The sequence below is a fragment of the Osmia lignaria genome, chromosome 12 (genome assembly GCF_051020975.1).
Source record: "Osmia lignaria lignaria isolate PbOS001 chromosome 12, iyOsmLign1, whole genome shotgun sequence".
Lineage (NCBI taxonomy): Eukaryota > Metazoa > Arthropoda > Insecta > Hymenoptera > Megachilidae > Osmia > Osmia lignaria.
Window position 1 is genome coordinate 9,340,521 of NC_135043.1, and position 18,954 is coordinate 9,359,474.

The following is an 18,954-nucleotide window of genomic DNA, read 5'->3' on the forward strand; positions in this document are numbered from 1 at the left end:
GGGAAGATGGCAACGACCCCCAAGCGCGGATAACGAAAGTCGAGAACACTGGCCGGAGATCAAGCGTAGTCGTTTGAATGCTTGATCGTTGAAACCTTTCATTTCAAGGTTCGCCGTTTATGAAACGAGTTGCGTTTCTATAAACATCCCTGGTTATCTGTTATAATACTTTGTTAACATTTCAACAACAGAGGCTGAGTGGGAGGGTGAAAGGTATTTCTAAATAGTGAAACTATGTATATTTTCTTTCCATTTTGGAAAAATATTACTCTTCACATATGTACAGTGAAAAATAAACATTGTTACAGACAAATTTGATTTCCAAACATCCGAATACCAATTTTAATCACAAAACTCAATTTGTTAAAGAAAAATATAAAATGAATTTTTTATAATTATCGGAGGTATGATTAATGTTTATTTTTCATCAATTCAGTTGTTTTATTTCAGTATCTGACAGGGAGGATTGATTTATACTTATTTGCTCTGATTGGCGAAAAAAATCAATATAAATTTCAGTAAAAAATCCAATTCCATTTTAAAAATTAGAAAATATTCCGTTCTTAAATTAAAGCTTGCTTAAGGAATGAAAAAATTGAAATCAAAAATTTTATCTGATATTAATTAATCAGCTGGTATCACGTACGACATCGTACTATAATTTATCCTCACAAAAATATTACTACCCTAGGTTTGAAATTTTCGTCCTCAGACACGTCCGGTTATCAGAGGGTAGGAAAACTATTGCTTTTTCGGCCTGTGTCACAGGATGTGGTACAATATCGGTATTGCTTTTTTTGTTTCGAATATATCCCTTTTGGCTAGAAAAACGAACGCCACTGGTGGTACACGGTGCGCGATTAGTCGAATTGACAGCAAAGACAGACGAGTTGTACATCGCTCAAAAATGGATTAATATCCAGAAAAAACATTCTTTAGAATCTTCTGACAATTTTCATAATTTAGTATATGAAGAGATAAAAATCATGATGGCATAAGTTATTTAATCTTCATTTTGAGATATGAAAATGATAATAAAAAATGATAAATAAATATTTTACTACACACTACCCTTGCTTCCTGAATTACAACGTAACACATAGCCTCCAGAGATTATCCTGGATCCTGTTTCTGGAGTTACTGAAGACAGTATATGTATACGAACCCAAACAATAAATCCACTCGATCCAGACAGCATTCGTACTAACAAGCATTTCTTACTGACAAACGCGTTTCCGCTAACAAATACATAAAACACGAGACCTTCCTCTGGCATCATTAACATTATCGAAATAATTGACTTAAACGATCTCCCGTATCCCCAGCTCATTAATTCCGAGTAACGGAAAAAGTTAGCACTCCGGCGATCAAATACTCTCGGGTTGAAACGCCTTCAACAACTCGCACGCACACATTTCACTTACCGTTTAACCTCCGTCGAGATTAATGGTCCGAACAAATAGCGCAGGTGAAAATAGGCCATCGTGAAGCATGCGAGAAAGCAAACGGTCGCTTCTCAGTAGCTGATTGCCCATAAAAAATCACGAGCACCTTGTAGATAACACCGAGGGTTAGGATAAAGCGAGAACGGTCATCGGTTCGCGTTCGATACGAGCGGATAAAACGCAACACGGCCCCCTCTCTGTAGGTGTCCGGATCGCGTGATTAACGCTCCGGAGCGGCGCGGACTAATTAATTGGGCTCGCTCCGAAAGCGAATATTAATCGCTCGTAGGAGGGCCTCTGGATTGCGATTAGGATCTCGCGAGGTGCTTTTCTTCGCCGGAGAATGCCCGAGGGAAAACCGCCCGCTGCGAAACCGCGACTGACAACTCGATACTTATCGTTGGCACAAAAGGACAGCAGAGGAGATAGATGTCTCGCAACTCATTCCTTCTTTTTTCTCTCTTTTCCCCCAATTTTTTTCTTTTTCTTTTTGCTGCATTTCACGACTTTGAGTCTGTTTCACGATCCCGATGACTTCTTCCCTTTACTTTTTACCAGAGCATGGACACTGAAAGCGAACCGTAATGAAACCGGAGATGTATCGTTCCCTGGCGAATAACGAGTTTTATATTTCCAACTTAACCCGTAGGGTCTGAAAGTTCCGGTAACGAGATTGAAGTTGTACACCGGTGACGATTGGGCGGACGAAACGGGTCAGGCATAATTCGCTCACTAAACCGCTCGCATATTATATTTTAAAAACGTTTCCTTGATATTAATCGAATATGCTATGAAATTCTTGAATTTTTTAAACACTTTTCTTTAAATCAATTTCTTTTCAAAAATAACAAAAGGGTTAACGACCTCCCTAATAGTAAAGACATGCAGTGTACGACGTACAAAGCAGTTGTAACACGTATGGAAAATCGCATTGGCCCCTATTAGAAGTTCATATGCACATGATCGACTCGCACAGGTAGAGACGCCCCATTGACCCACAAGAAACGATATTGATCTAAACACGTTCGACTTACACCGACGTGCTCCTATTATTAACTGCCTCTAACAAAGCCCGGTCTCCCGGGCTAATTACAAAAACGGGGAAAAGGGGAAAAAATGGTGGTGATCTTATCGGGCTGCTCGACACGAGAATGAACAAAGCTCGGGGTGTTGTTCGCCGAATGCCAGCGAAGTAAGTAATTACAGCAACCGGCTCGAAAACGAAGCCAATGCTGACGATCACGGCCGGCGGAGTTTCCCTTTGTCCCATTTATCATGTCGCTTCATAACTATCTCGCCGTGTCTCGCGATGTGTGTAAACGTTTAAACAGACGAAGATGAATTGCCAGATAAGCCACGAATGGAAGGATAGGAAAAAATTTATTGAATCGCCCGGCGTTGGAGTGTCGGCTGACTTTTAATGTTGTTCGAGAGCCGGAGAGATGATCAGAATATTTCTATCGCGATAAATCGATGGATAGGAGAAAGTTGAAGAGATCGCAATATCATCGATTGATGATAAAAAGGAAAACTTGTTATCTGATCGACCTTAAGCCACGATCCTGTGTATGCTATCATTGGCAATCATAAGAAAGTTGTATCCAATCTTTCCAAACACCAATTATCTCGAGGTAATTTGTTAGATTTCTCTAACGTATCGATGCTGATAGATTATTGATGTTTCCTTCGATTTAATGGTGAGATTGATTTAATGAGAATGAACACCTGTATGAATCGATCTAATGGTAATCTGATATTCTACTAAGAATTCTATTTTATCGCACATAATTATTGTTAATAACATTATTTCTCAACCACATTAAAACTTTGTAAAAAAGTCAGCAATTTTGATTATGAAGTATGAGAAATATTGTCTGAAGCTTTTTTGTTGAAAAGTTGTAAAATTATAATTATGTAGTAGAATTTTGTTAGTTGAAATATGTTACTAAACAAGCTGTAAATTAATATTCTTTTTAAATATTCGAAAATATTCTGAGATAACCGAGAAGCGCTGAGTAGTACTAGCCTACGTCGCACTATGCGTTGATATTTCTACTGTGGTAGTAAGCATGCTTAACAGTAGTATGCAATTTCAATTTACTTTTCAATTACCAATAAATTAATATGTAAAAATTATAAATTAATGTATAAATAAATTAACAGAAGATACTAGTAACATTTAAAATTAATCTTTAGTAACATGTTGATTGTCACAGTAGAAAAGACCATGTGTAGTCAGACATCCATCCGTCCCGGATTCATTTTTATAGTTAATCACAGAATACAAATATACGCTAACTTCGCAGAAATTTAAACGCTTCAAGAAGAAGGAAACCCATAAAGATACACATTTAAGCAATTACAAGCTGTTTGTAAATACTCGATGGCGCGGGAAACGAGAAAGGAAACAGAAATATTTTTACAAGTGAACATGCGAAGTCGTTTTATATCAAACAGCGAATGTTTATTCAGTCAGAAAAGATCGATCAGTCGGATACCAAGTACCACCACCGAGTGAAATACACTTGGCCGAGCAATGTTTGCGCCATAAACTGCTCAATGTCTACCACGTTTACTCCCGCTATTATTCTTCTTGGTCCCGAGTATTACTGGACATACGTGAAAAATACATTTTAGAAGGGGTTATTCTCATATTCGCACCACCCCTTTGAACACTGCACGACGTTGACAGGATTAGAATTATTCAGTTTACAATTGAGCCACTCTTAATATTGATTTGCACTAAAAATGAACAATAAGGACAATTTTGACAATACCCAGGTCTATTGAAATATTTGGATGCCAATTAACTTTTATTATTCATAATAATTTTTATTTTTATAAAATACTGACGTCAAAAATTTTAATTTATATTATTTGAAATTTACTGGGGAGAAAAAAAATGAAAATAATATGAAATGAAAAGTTAAATTAAAATTGGATCTCTCTTCATGGCCCGCTATCCAAAGGGGTAAATGTTAACTTCCGGAGTGCAGTTGATCGCCGAGTAAATGACCGAAAAGTATGCACCTCAAGAGCTAATAATATTTCAATGAATTTCAATTTGAAACAAGGCAAACGCGTCCCCGATCGGAAAAGTTGCCGAGGTCACGCGGTTATTGACAGATATCCTGCATTTTTCAACCGACTGTGGCGAATTGCACTTTATATCGTACAATATTCACGAGGGAACTCGCTGCGAAATGACCACGCTCCGCTTCCCTGGTCGGCTATCACCGAACATTTCGTACTCGTCGCCCTCTTCAAACAGATTATTTTACGGTTAACTGACAGCACCGACACCGTGACTGGTAGTACTTTATAAAAATGCGCCTATAAAACCTTTCATTCAACGATTCCCAATTCAGTCCCCCATCCGTTCAAAGATACACCATTCAATGCGTCCGATGAATACTTTTATAGAAATATAGGGTATCGTGTAACTGATGTCATGGTCGGAGAAAATTGAGATTCTATATAAAAAAATGAAACGCAAATGTGATATAAACTTTTTTCAGCTCCAAATATTGTTAATATTTTCCAAATAGATTACCCGATTTTTTCGTAAATTGTAAATTAATCAAGTTCCACTTTTAAAAATATATTTTTAGTTGAATACCTTTTTTTATTTATTCATTTAAAAAAACACCTGCTGTTTATCGAAATTTTAAAATTTGTTAATTAATCGAACGTAATATTTTTGGATTACAGGTGTCATGATGATTTATAAACTTGTAATAGGGACATTTTATGCGTCGATAGTCATTCGACTTGGACCGAGAACGGATTAAATTAAATATGACAAATGTAAATGATTAATAGAGAAATTGGCGAATTGTGTGAGTAAAAGCGATAGAAATAAAACGATCTCGATTCAATATCCGTCTGAATTCGTACGAGTACATGTTTACAATGACCCTGGAACAATAATGCAGCCGTTCGTTAATTATTCTATCGCTTTCCCTCCATTCGTTCCGGGACAGAAGGTAAATTTTATTAACGATACACCTAATATTTCTCGTCATTTGACGATGAATATTTACTCAGCGATATTTATTGTCGACGAGCACACACCGATCGTTCGAATTATTAGGTCGCTGCATATGTAGTGGGGTTTTTTAATTCTCGAACAGCGGACCATGGAGAGAGTCACAATTTAAAATTAATTTTGTATCTCATATAACTTCCATTTTTTTAATTTTATTAAATTTTATTTCATAGCTGAATGTATTTAATCGAATATAGGATTTTTATTTTTTGGAAAATTATTACTTCGGAAGATAATGAAATGGATAGATTAAAGGCTTCTACACTTTAGATAAATACCCTGGATAATAAGCGATCAACTACCGGCGTTAATTATTTTCTGTTCGAAAGGCTAAAAGGAAGGCTAACGAAGACGAGAAAAACACGGGAACGTGAGGAATAAGCAAACAGCGCAGCGGAAGAAGCGGAGGAAGAGTAAATTATACGTGGAAGCTTATTAAAGGTCGACATTATTAGCTTTTTATCGATGCCGAAGTCATCCCTCGACCAGTTCAGGGACCGCGTTAACGAGCTGCTTTTGCGATTACGACTGGACTTCGGAATTAGTATGAACGAGAGATATCGAGACAGGAAAAACGGGAATCGCTCCTCATTTCCGTTCTCGTCTCTTACCTGAAATTTGTCTTTCTCCTTTCTCTAAAGGGTATATAATACCAGGCGTACTCAATGAAATTCTTCTTCCTCACCGTTATCATATTTTTTACATATAATATGTAAATATATATTTTCATACGTCAGTAGTAGTTATATATATTGATAAGAGACTGTTTTTCTTCGAGTTCCAGTCGCAATAAGAATCGATTGCAGCTACGAACATACGCGCACGAAAGAAGTCGAAAAGTATACTATGGTAACCCGCAATGTTATCGTTCATGGATACACGGTTGCATAAATCGTAATATTACGACTGAAAATTGCATCGTATCCCCAGGGGTAGAAAAACGTCAAAGACACATAATACATGGATACTTGGCATCGATATAAAATCAATATCATCAGTATCTTGTACTCTCGAGGAAAACACCCTTTCTCACTATAAATCAAAAACAAAAGGATCGCTTTTGAACTTGGAAACAAAATTTATCGTCGTTTCTTCAAACATTTCAAGAGCACCCAATTGATATTTAATTCATTATTTTTTATCCTAATATAATACATAAAAATTGTTTGTATATTGATCTGAAAATTGCAGCTGACACTGGATTATAAGCAATTTAAAACGTTTATCCTTAATTGCTCAATATTTTTTAATTTCAACATTTCAATTTAAAATATTTATTTTCAATTGCCAACGTAAAACCTGACATCGAAGTCTGTCATCGAAGAATTCGAATAAGAAATCTGTAATCCGTCATTTCGACACTCTTGATTATCCGGCTATTGTCGTTTGTCAATTTTCTTACAGTCATCCAATTTCGTGGGTGTTCCCAAACGAACGCGCGAAACGAGGATCGAAATTCCTCGACACCCACTCGTTCCTTTATCCCCGTCTCATTAAGCGGAATGCAAAGATAAATCATGACGAAAGGTAAATCACGTCGCTTCCAGCAATGGTCGCGCATTACGCAACGGCAAAAACATTGAAACGTTAGACCGAGCCGCGCACGCGGTTGGCCCAGAAAAACTATCTCACTCGATCATCGGGTTGCCCGGATGGATTATCTAATGTCGGATTATGACATTGGAAAATTGGGTTGTACCGTTGGCTAGGTAGGGCACGTACGATTCGTCAAGCCTCTGGTCACGGTGTAACCGTGTCCCACGGGTCTCCGGTAAGATCGGATAGCGGATACTCGACGAACGGTTGTAGCCTTAACTAACATGACAGTCACTCCCCTTGGGGGACGCGAGCAAGGATCACGTTGGTATCGCGCGATCCGTGTCATTTACCGCGCCAGCAACGAATGCAATTTGTCTAAATATCTTGCGAAATATTTTTCTATAGTTGAAACTCGATATTTGCAAACGACCCATTCGTTTGGTGCATGCCGACAATATACCGTTGACTCTAGTTATATTGCCACGGATTGTCAAGCATCCTACTGGCTCTAAATAAGAGCTTGAAAGTTTGCAATATTTTTCGCTATCACGGCCCTGTCCACGGCAATATAACGAGAGACCTATATATGTGGAGCGTCGGTTTATGTCTATCTTCTGATAGAGTTCTATATTTTTGTGATTTGGAGGACGTCGTCTGAAGAAAAATGGTTGACAATTCTAAAAAGGATACTGAAACCCTTCGTAGCAGCCCTAAAGAGTTTAGTATTCAGCGCAGTCATCGTGTACCTGTCACTCTGTCATCTTTAGGGAAATACTGTGGAGACAGTTAACGAATCACTTTCTGATGCATTGTTCTTATGAAGAAACATGACAGGATACATTAAACTGGATCTGAATATATATTTATTTTGAAACAAAATGCTACACCTCTACTTCCTTTTTAAGAGACATACAATTTTCGAAAGTTGGGAGATACGTGCAGGTTTGTTTTCAATTATTCTCCGAATAATTTAACTAGGTCCGTATCTCTGTTTTACGAACACCGATAAAACAGAGTCTTACTTTGACTCTCGATTCCAAAGAATCGTGGATTGGGTAATCCTTGCCAGCCCGGAGTTTAAGAATCGAAATCCAATTTAAAAAGAGCTATGGGTGTTTACCGGTTTATACAGGCATTCATCAGGGAGAGGAGTATTCCGTTTGAGATTATCCGGTAAAAGCCTATAAAAATCTAAACAGAACCGTACCGAAGCGGCTCCTTAAAACGATCCCATCCGCGATTTTACGTTTTCTCATCTTCAACAAAGGATATCACAACGTTTCTGAATGTTTCCAGGTAAGAGATCCAGCATTTTATTGACGTTCCCGCAGATTGGACCTAAGACAGGTATACCGAAATCCTTTTCTAGCGATACACCAACACCGCCTCCTTTATATTTCCCGTTGAGTTGTGACTCCGTTTATTTCGCGACATCGATTTATCACGATTTCCTCCCCCGCGAGGGCTAATAAAATCATCGATTAAAATTTATTTACCAAACATTATCCTCAGTTGAATATTTTTGCCCCATTTATGGATCACAAAATAAAATGTCACATTATGTTTTCCTTCGTTCGAAACAAATAGCACTCGAATCGTTTCGAAATACAAGTGATTTTCTGGCAAACACAATTTATCAAACCTACACAAAAGCGTGAATTACTGTCCAATTTCCATTCGAAAAAATGATATGTATTTCAGGTTTAGTTGAATCCGAAAGGTGTTCAATATTTTCCACGCAATCCAGGTTATTTTATATGCTTTCCTCTGAATTTAAATAATAATTTATAGCGGAATCCATTGGAATCTCTTTCGGTCGTTACCTTTATTTTTTTGAATAATTTTATTTTCGCTATGCAAATTCATAACGTTATTTCGGGATCGTGAGAAACAACGCGATCCTCTAAATAATCCGATATGAAATGGACCAACACAGCACGGTTTTCACAAGCGGCTTTAGATACGTGGCATTAATTGGCACGAAACGAAGATTTATAATGATAGTCGTATGCAAGCTTATGAGAAAGGGTCACGGTTAGAATATGATAATGACTCTACGTGTGCAAACTGGTCCTTAAACTGGACTAGTTCCGACTTAATACTGGCAACACACGAATGACATTATAATCCCTTTTAACGACGAGATTACAAGGTGTAAGTGAATGCTAGCGACAGTTTGCCACGATTACACAACTGTTGGAAAAGTTTGGAACTTGCTACTCGTGTTGAGGGTTCTTTTCGGTGCTAATGGATACATAATACATAGTAAGATTACAAACAAAATTATTAATTTTAAATGGAATTCTACTTGGCGAGCCGAAACTTCAGTTATGTATAAAGAAAGTTTCTGAATTTAATTATTAATCTGATATTCTTTATTTTGATCAGTACATATTGTAAATGATTAGTTAATTAATTGTCTTATTTCTTCAGAACAGCTTAATAATTAAATCTCACATTTGAACATAAATTATTCATGAGTAAAATGCACCGTATGCACAAAAATGCATGTTAATAAGTTTCATATTATAATACCATGCGTGTAACCTCATTTTTCTTTGAATTTACATTTTATCTTAAGTAATAATCATTAACGAATCAAACTATTAAGGGTACAAAGTATTCTATTATGTATTTATGTATCCAAATTAAAAACTACCTTAAAATCATCTTCACTCATCTAGATATCTAAATCGCATTTAAAATTGATATGATAACAAACTAACATACAGCCGGAAATTCGTCGCAGAAACATCGTTAAACTTGCAAGAGAACCTATTGCTTTGGTCCCGTCGCGATGATACGTTGGCTAAGTGATAAAAGACATCAATACTAGTTAGATGAACAAGCACAGATAGGAAACAATGTTTCGTGCCAGCCTTGGAGCAGAGAGTACGATGTCCGGTAAAGTTTATGAAACGCAATATTCGCCGCGAACTTACGTAAGCTGGAACGTTTTCATGGAAACGGTGAAAAGAGCCAGGGGTGGAAAATGAATCGCGTGCAACTGGGGAGGGGGAGGGTCAAAGTGCGAGGTACGAGGTACAACGAGTCACTGACGAGTACCGATCGCTAACTGGAAAATATCTTTTATTAAAATAATAAAGGAATTTCATTACACGAGACATCTTAGAAACGAGGAAAATGAGAAGAAGAAGAAAAGATCGCGGAGGAAAGTGGAAGAAGGTCGACGGAGAAGGGAAAAAGAATATGACACGGTAACTGTTAGCAGCCGAGCAAAAGCCGGCGAGTATCTTTTCACCCTCTCATCCCTTATCACCGTCGCGTGCATTTTTCTCCGTAGCAGGGTCGCTGCTCTCGCTGGTTTTCTTTTTCATCTCACGATATCCGCCGCGTTTAATCCTGTTGACACGGATTAACGAGGATTCTTGACCGTTGTGCGTCAATGGCCACTTTGTTCTATGGTAAATTAATGGATGTCGCGCTTCGAATTCTTTCATCCGACGCGCGGAGGACGTGTTCGCGTTGTTGTTGCACGTCACCCAGTCCTCCGCTCGTCTATCAAAGGTAAAACTCGCGCGGCTTGACGAACGTTTCCCTCGCTTTTTCTAAAGAGTCATGCAACACCTTTTTGCTGCCGTGTACACCGTGTTCGTGCTGCTCGCACCCGCCGTGAGCGCTGAAATATGAATGCCTCGAATGCCCTGGGATTAATTCGGCTGATGATGGTGTGTTAAAAATCTCTATTGGCCGACATTTTCTGCAACGGGCTAAATCCTTTATGTTATATCACCGTTGAAATTCGTAACCGCGTGAAAAATGAATTTCCATCTGTCACTTGTTTCAAATGCGAATTTGTATTAATCCCCCGACGGTGGATCAGGGAGAGAGCTCTAATTTCAATTAAATCTTGCATTGCATATTTTCAGTTTCTAAATTTTACTTAAATATGAAACTTTGCACACCCCTATTAATAAAAATTGAAGCTATACCCTACCCCTAACCCTGATCGATAATATAACAGTTTTCAACCCTAGCTCGATCAATCACACCCCAAACAGCTGGCAAAAATATTCACCTTTGATCTTGAATCGAGGTTATCAGTCCATTAGCTGAGAATATCCGACTTCCATAGCAGTGTGCGCACTCTAATCAGGTGGTAAACGATTCACACCTGTCGGCCTCTCATTTCCACCGCGCTACGGCTGATTCTATGCGAAATCGGAGCAAAACGAGGCGAACCCATTAAACCTATCTCGTCAAGTGGCGAACGTTTAATCCGCTAATCGAGAGTCTGGAAGAGCGGTCCGCTACGAGATACACATATATCCCGCGGTGAAGTTCATTTCTCGGCCTGTGTCAGCCTGGTGCTGTGAACACCATGGGGGATTGAACGGCGTCGTTGGATAGGAATTGAAGCGGATGGTGCCGGCGGGCCGAGCCACTAGGTACACGGTCAAACTTCTCTGTCTCGCGTTGAAAGCGTGCGTAACTGTTACCCGAACCCGAGGGATTGCTGGTAATCTGCGGTAAGCTAAGGTACGCGAACAGGTAGCAACCTGTTCCGAGATATTGTTACAGGTAGCCGGCAGCCATTTCGTCGAATCGTTCGAACTGAAAACAATTCGCCCCTGTTCTCGGCTATTCCAACCCCTTGCGTCTTGCCTACTCGGCTAGTCTCGTTAGCGACTGTTCGGCCACGCCTGGTAAAACCGGAATGACTATGATAATAGTTTCGACTACGAATTAACCGGCAACTCGCGAAATTTCCTTGCATCGCCCAGAGAGTACCGAACACTCGTGCGGCTACCGGTACGATCCGCGATACCTAACCGTGGCGGTCGGTTATTGCATTTAATATGCTAAAACATCGCGGTAACAGCCACGGGATATTTCCGGAAGGGTGAGAGGTTCGCGGTATCCACCGACTGATCACCGATATGAAACGTAACCGCTACGCGATATCTCACGTTCCGGATATATATATATCGTGGCGCCTGGTTATCGATTAAGCGAGGAATGCCGGTCTTTTCTCCTCCATCCAGCCTGGAGGAGTAGTTGCCGCTCCGACGAATAAATCTAACTTACCGCACGGGAACAGCTAGCAGGCAAATTTTTTTACGGAACTGCTGTTCCCAATAAGTGAAATGAAATTCCAGCCGAACGAATCGAACCGACCCACCGATCCTGTCAGTATCGATTCGCCACTCTGAAAAGCCAATTACCATTAAACGAGAGCAACGAACGAAGGAAACGGCGTGTCTTACTCGTTTCGAAGAACCATTACGATTGCGCTTCCGAACGCGCATCGCCCCTTACGCGGGGGCTGATTTTGAAATTATTCCAACGCCATCCGCAGGGATTTCATGAATACTAAGCAGCAACCTGTATCCTTTGACGCGGATTTATTAACGAGATTCAAATAGATAGATCTAATTAAAATTTAGTGTAATCGCGTTTCCTATGCCACCGCTAATACGGCTTTGACTACGGCTGACCAAGGAAAATTAAAGCTGCCCGCTCGTGAAGATTAATTAAACGCGTTAACCATGAATAACTTGTACGCTGCGACAATAGGGTATGAAGAATTTGGTTTTTAACCGAACCTTTCTGACGTTGAACAATAAATAAAAATCAGTGTTTTTTCTTTTAATAAAAAGATCGACTCCTTTCATGAGTTTTCGTGTTTTTTTTTTCTGGATCTCCAGGTAGGTCGTAAGAATCCCAGGAATGGGAGGATAAAATGCTCGTTTAGCTTTCGAAACTACCTACTTTCCCGAGAAACCAACCAATCAAATTAAACGTCGCGGCAAAAGCAACCGCCTTCTTTCGCTATTCAATCACGCTTTCATTCCACCACGAGAATTCTCTAATATGCAATTTCAGCCGGCAAGATAACTTCGAAGAAGTCGATCGTAACGATGCCCGGCGAAGAAATTTTTTTTTTTTTCTTCTTCTTCTTTTTCGAACGTTTAATACCGCGCCGAGCGATCAGAACTTAGCGTAATGAAAAGTTCGAGCGACGGAATAAAACGCGAATGAAATCTCGGTGACTGCGTTAAACGGGTATCGTTTGATATTTCATAAACCGCGAATGGAAATATTCGTAAAAATTTGATGCGCTCGGGCCGCGAGTGCAGCTGCAGTATCGGTGCATCGGAATCGGTCCACTTGTTACATATATTGCAGTTTTGCGGGACGAGACCCGGGGGTACGATATTCTGCGTTTTCAACCCCTGCCACGAAACAGGTATACGAAACGTAAAATGTATTCGTCGCCTCGTCAGGATATAATTACACCGCGCGTAATGAATTATAATAACACGAGATACATATCGATCCTTGACGGTGTTCCTGCCTGTAACGAGTTTTTACAACAAACGCAACGATTGCTACTGTTACAGAGAATTCGTGTAATTTGTGTAATTTTATCAATGTTTCGGTATACTCTGGCAACTTAATCGAGCGAATTGTATGCCAAATTGCGACAACGTTTGTTGGTTAAACGTTTATGGTACCATAGAGTAATTTGTGTAGTGGTAATTGTTATTTATTCGGGGGTGTCAAATTAGAGGTTGAGAATAGCTACCCTAAACGTTATATTTATTTACTAATTTGCGTATTCAAATGATGTAGACATAAATAAAATTTTCATTAAAAATGAAACGAAAGTAATGCGAAATACAAAATTAATTTAAATTGAGGCTCTCTCTAAAACATATCTCCTTGATTTATTATAGAATTTAAAATATTAATTCTGCTCACAATTTCGACAAGTTTGCAACTAAAGATTGCAATCACAACTGTTTTAACAGGATTCAGATAAACGATTAAAAAGAAAAATACTGCTTTCAAGGTTCTATAGCGTATCATGTATCTCACGTGTTGAATGTTATCATGACACGAACGATTTGTGTCTTTCAATTAGCGGACCAGCCTTGCTTGTGTTTTCATTAGTAAACATATCATTAAATGGAAACGTATGCACCCTGAACCAGGTGCAACTAGCGTGTAAAGACCGTATAAATAGAACTTTTTATGCCGTTGAAATTATCGGTACACCGTTACGCTATCAGCCTGGAAATGTAACATTTGCAATTGTCACAGTTGGGAATAATAGTGAGACAAGGAAGAATCATGTTTTACCTTAAAAAAATGTATGAAATTATTTAATATTTTGAATCAATACTGGATTTTTTCTGTTTCTTAAAGAAAGGTGCTTAAACTACATACTTTCATTTCCCAAGACATAACCGTTCCAAAATGAAATATTCCTATCATAAATAATGTTACACGCTGCAATTAAAGTTAAAATAAGTACAGTTACACAAGTTCATAATTTTTTATGTAGTTAGTTGAACGTGGTTTTATAAGGAACGTAAAAATCGTTATGAAGGAACTTAAGAAAGAACTTGAACTCCTATAAATCATACTTTAATTACTAGTAAAATTAAGCTATGGCAAGTCACTTTTTATTTTCAGGCTGCTCGAGTTCCTTATCTTTATTCTTTTACTGTTGAGTGTGTACTAAACACATATAGTACGATAATAATAGTTTTAGAGGAAAATTTTACTGCGTTTTACGTATGAATAAATTAAACTATTTCAGAGTATAATGACTATGCTTTTGACCCTTGGATTTCATATTATTCCCTTTTCAAAACAGGACGCTGAAAAATTTCTTCACGCCAATCAAATTTTATGAATAAAATTAATAAAACCCGGGCAGAGGCGAGCGTAGTGAAAGGATTAACCTTCAATTCAAAGGTGCAATTGTAAATCCCAAATTATACGTTCAACTTGAACACGATATGGATGCGACAGAAGGGATCCTAAACGTATAATCATTACCTCGATCTTTACCAATCAACAGCGACACGTAATATAGCGGGACCGCTTGTCAGATGTCGGATAAGGAGGTTTTTAAAGCTGCGTGTTTCGGACTCGCGTTATTTTGCTGTTTTCCTCGATCTTCGTGTCAATTACGCGACAACGTTACTCGTGTTTCCATCAACTCGTACACCGGCGATCGTAGGTGTGTACGAAGTCGCGTGCAAATTATCGTCTTTGTCGAGGACGTGCAAAGGTCTCCGCGCCCCCTCCCCTGTTCCGTTCAACGTTCCCGCTTTCCACCCTTCATGGAATGACAAATGGCTACCCATTAGGCCGATTTCGTGGTCAGTACGCGGTTCCTCCGCTTCCGAGAGTCGCACGCAAAAAATTAATTACCATTGGCATTCGCTGGCCGATGCTGATACTGACACATTCGACTGTCCCCAACTCTTTGCCCGCTTGAATACAAGCAAAGACGTGTGAATTTACCGAAGCAAGATTTATCGCCATCACCAGCGGATGCTTTTATTAGGACCTTTCAGGGATGTGATACTTTTTGACAAATAACGTCTGCGACCATTTAACCCGTTGGCTAGTCAAGAAAAATTAGCCATTGGTATACGTTGTAACTTGTATCTCGTTTGAATAATAATTAATATTTTACTGTACTAGATTTCATGAAAAGTGAAGTAAATAACCTATGCCTTTAATCTTCTGCTTAAGTCGTTGAAACCGTTAGTTAACTGTAAAGCAACCACGGTTACTTTTACCACCGGTGGTTTGCAAAATTGAATAGCTCTCGATGTGGGCGTTCAGTTAGCCACAGCTCAGTTTTGCAAGATACACAGAGGTTTCTATGCGTTTACCGCACAACGCTCGTCTAAAGGTTTCATGCTAAAAAGAGGATACCTTTGAAAGTCACGGACAAAATATCCTACGGTGAAACCAGATTGACGTGGAACAGGCGTTACCCTTCGCGCGCCAGATACTCGACCACTTTGACCCGTTAGCAAAAATGTAGAGGAATTAGTTTGAAAAGATCAAACTCTTATCTTTATTCAGTGTACTTGAATTTAAGAATTTAAGAAAAAATAAATTGAATTATAAATATTAATCTATTCATTCCCAGAAGTTAAAATTATTTTATTTTCAAAATAGGAATAAAGTTTAATTATAAAAAAAATATATGCAAATATTAAGTCAAGATAAGTATTTAGTTAAAAATAAAAAAAAAGAAGAACTGATCATAAAAGGCACAAGAAACAAAAATGGCACTAGATAATCAATTATTAATTCCCTACACTTTCGTAGTGGTGTTTCTTCACAAACATCATTATACTTATACCCACACCAGAAAATAATTAAGTTACTGTGTTATCGCTCGATCTTTACGATCCCCGTAAATTTGGGACCGGGTTATTTCGAATCATAAAATACCAACATACAAGTGTCCAAACGACAGGGTAATTAGCACTTTAATGGCTCGTAATTTTTTTATTTTCTTAAAACTGGAATCTGGCTATGATAAGCTTTAATTTTTAGCTGTAATAATTAATTAAAAAATTGTATTACTCTTCAAAGGGAAAAATAATTTTTCCGATTGCCGGTTAAAACAAAATGATAACCAGGGATTGAAGAGTCGTAGAAACGAATATCGAAGTAAATTAATACTACAACCTTTTCATCGTGTACGTGAGTGGTTAATTGCAACCGCAATTGCCTGTTCCAGTTACAAAACTGTACCGTGACCGTGTGATCGGATGTTATCCCTGCGTTTCAATCGGGTTTGTTGAACATTTATGTCAACAGGTGTCGACGAAGATGAAAAAGCAAGAGGTGAACGCTTTTTCCTGCGTGTGTGCCACGCTAATTAACAGTTTTTCGACGTATCGCCTACGAACACGTGAACAATATCCTCCGTAGCGATATTTTACGAAACACGGTGACGTTAAGTTTTCTTTAACACCCGACACCGTAATTAATGGCCGGCGTATTTGCCGCGATTACCGGCACTCTGATATTAGACCATGGATTTAGAAATCCGTTTGAAAGGAAGGAAGGAACGTTGGAACTTTTACGAGTTTTTGCGATAATCAGACAGAAAAGGTACCGTTAGGACACATTCCGTACCGTATTATGGATCCTTTTGAAATTTCATTGATTAATAGAAGAAAAAACGACGTTGAGTTGTTAAACCTAGCTTTATCACATTCGTCGATCTGTCGGCTGATGTTCAAAGCAACGTTTTATTTGCTATTATTTCTATCAGTGAAATAATTAGGTATTTCAACAAAAAATCGAAATTACCCGAAAATTATAAATATCCGAATAATATATAATTATAATTATTATAATAATTTTTCATAATCGCAAGTCATAAAATAAAAATTCTGAATATCACAAAAATTGCATTAATAACTTGAAATATCAAATTCAAGAACGCAATGCTTTTCCCTATTTTTATCGTACCAGGTCAACTCATTAACAACGTTCCTCTAGAAACAAGGAATCGAATCGATAACCAACGCAACTTTACGTTGTATCGAAAGTATGGAACAAGAAAGAGCAATAATTAAGCAGTCTGCGAGAGGAAAGATCGTTGTAATAAATAGAAAACTTTAACAGGGAAGTTTCGAAGACTGCAAAGTCGGTGCTACATTATTTTCCGACTTATGGCTCGCTAAGCTGAACTTCGCTATTGAAATTTCAGCTTTTTTTCCCTTCTCCTTCTGTTCCGGGAATTTCTTTTCCTTTGTTAGTCAACGATAAATTCAGAAGGAGCTTAAAGCAGCGGTTTAATTAAACTAGTTTAACTGTCATTCTCGTTCCTTCAGGTTTGCTTTCCACGCGGCACAGCTTGAATCGATAAGGCGACTTTCGCTCTACATTTTTATTACCTCTATATACGGATTCTAGAGTTTAATATTAATTTTCTCTAACAAAGAAACGCCTACGCGATTACATTCCGGAAATGACATTCTCATTTTTCCGCCCGGTTTAGTTCGAACAATGAAACATTAGCTTTCGTCGTATCAAACGGACGATTTTAAACAGTAAAACTTCTGACACGATTTGATAACATAAAATTATCATAAAATAGCATTTATGGCATATCCTAAAATACCATTAAAATAAAAATCAATTTTGTGGACGTTTCGTTCACTCGGTGAAAATAACTATGCTAATTTCAATCAGAATCTTCGAAATGTCTCATATGCACATTGTTACTATAAGCCAGACGCTTGGATCAGTGGTTATGATAATGCGAACCAGCTTTAACGTGATAAGTTAAAGGTTCTGACATTTACGAGATCCGAACACGGTCCATCTGGAAATTCGTTCTTTCTCGCATACTCGTCGCACGACTTTTCCACGGTAAATGCAATCACGAGACCCGTCAAGAATTTCTAAGAAACGTTCGTAATTTCGATTTTCATCGACGTGGAAATTCACGCGTATCCTCGACGATTATATAATGCGTACTTATATCACGCATCCGGGACTCCAACCATGTCACTGTGATTAAAAACGCGTTAATTACCGATGTATACGCAGTAATGTACCAACGCATAGTAGCCTATGCAACGATAAATAAATAAATAAAATGTTCATTTCAATGAAAGATAATGTTAATGGTTTCCAGACGAAACGGAGCTTCGCGAAGTTGTTTCAGAACGCGACGAATCCTTACTTTTACGTACTTGAGTACGTACTAAAGCGTACACGCAATTTTTTGCCATCCGACTACTGAACGAGACGCTTCTTCAGTGACAAACGCGACGCACTTAAATTTCTTGCTAATTTGCTACCAGCAACGGTACAGAGAGCTTCGTGTCTCGAGTAAAAGCACGCTTTTAACGAAATAATTGAAATGTAACATGTAATAAGTCAAAGGGAGTTGAAACGAGATACTCTGGTTTCATTTAAATTCTAATTAGATATGAAATTTTTTAGACAATTGAAAACATGTTTTCGAATTTGATGAATAAGGAAAAATATTGAAACGATGAGAAGAGTGATGGAGGTACGAGCACCGTTATTATATTTTCAATGGAAATAATGTTGGAGGGAATAATAAAGTACATTTTTAACAGATTTCAAAAGAGGGGGAGGTTACTCGATTCGATC

The 18,954-nt window shown here is 38.3% G+C and overlaps 1 protein-coding gene across 7 annotated transcripts in view; it reads right to left on the minus strand.

Moving 5' to 3' along the window:
- LOC117603132 (kin of IRRE-like protein 2) overlaps window positions 1–18,954 on the minus strand; it is a 214,410-nt gene that overhangs the window by 192,687 nt on the left and 2,769 nt on the right. The window lies entirely within an intron of this gene.